Source organism: Rana temporaria, chromosome 13, assembly GCF_905171775.1.
Source record: "Rana temporaria chromosome 13, aRanTem1.1, whole genome shotgun sequence".
Taxonomy (NCBI): domain Eukaryota; kingdom Metazoa; phylum Chordata; class Amphibia; order Anura; family Ranidae; genus Rana; species Rana temporaria.
The window spans coordinates 120360299-120361539 of NC_053501.1; positions in this window are offsets into that span (position 1 = coordinate 120360299).

Here is a 1241-nt window from a genome sequence, read left to right on the forward strand (position 1 = left end):
TTCCTGAGAGCAGAGACCCCGGAGAATACAATGGTGGGAGGTCTATATATTCCTGAGAGCAGAGACCCCAGAGAATACAATAGTGGGAGTTCTATATATTCCTGAGAGCAGAAACTTCCTGCAGTAGTTTGTGTCTCTGCCCCTCCCACAATGGGGAGATTTCCCTGCAGTAGTTTGTGTCTCTGCCCCTCCCACAATGGGGAGATTTCCTGCAGTAGTTTGTGTCTCTGCCCCTCCCACAATGATGAGATTTCCTGCAGTAGTTTGTGTCTCTGCCCCTCCCACAATGGGGAGATTTCCTGCAGTAGTTTGTGTCTCTGCCCCTCCCACAATGGGGAGATTTCCTGCAGTAGTTTGTGTCTCTGCCCCTCCCACAATGAGGAGATTTCCTGCAGTAGTTTGTGTCTCTGCCCCTCCCACAATGGGGAGATTTCCTGCAGTAGTTTGTGTCTCTGCCCCTCCCACAATGAAGAGATTTCCTGCAGTAGTTTGTGTCTCTGCCCCTCCCACAATGGTGAGATTTCCTGCAGTAGTTTGTGTCTCTGCCCCTCCCACAATGGGGAGATTTCCTGCAGTAGTTTGTGTCTCTGCCCCTCCCACAATGGGGAGATTTCCCTGCAGTAGTTTGTGTCTCTGCCCCTCCCACAATGGGGAGATTTCCTGCAGTAGTTTGTGTCTCTGCCCCTCCCACAATGAGGAGATTTCCTGCAGTAGTTTGTGTCTCTGCCCCTCCCACAATGGGGAGATTTCCTGCAGTAGTTTGTGTCTCTGCCCCTCCCACAATGGGGAGATTTCCCTGCAGTAGTTTGTGTCTCTGCCCCTCCCACAATGGGGAGATTTCCTGCAGTAGTTTGTGTCTCTGCCCCTCCCACAATGGGGAGATCTCCTGCAGTAGTTTGTGTCTCTGCCCCTCCCACAATGGGGAGATCTCCTGCAGTAGTTTGTGTCTCTGCCCCTCCCACAATGGGGAGATTTCCTGCAGTAGTTTGTGTCTCTGCCCCTCCCACAATGGGGAGATTTCCTGCAGTAGTTTGTGTCTCTGCCCCTCCCACAATGGTGAGATTTCCTGCAGTAGTTTGTGTCTCTGCCCCTCCCACAATGGGGAGATTTCCTGCAGTAGTTTGTGTCTCTGCCCCTCCCACAATGAAGAGATTTCCTGCAGTAGTTTGTGTCTCTGCCCCTCCCACAATGGTGAGATTTCCTGCAGTAGTTTGTGTCTCTGCCCCTCCCACAATGGGGAG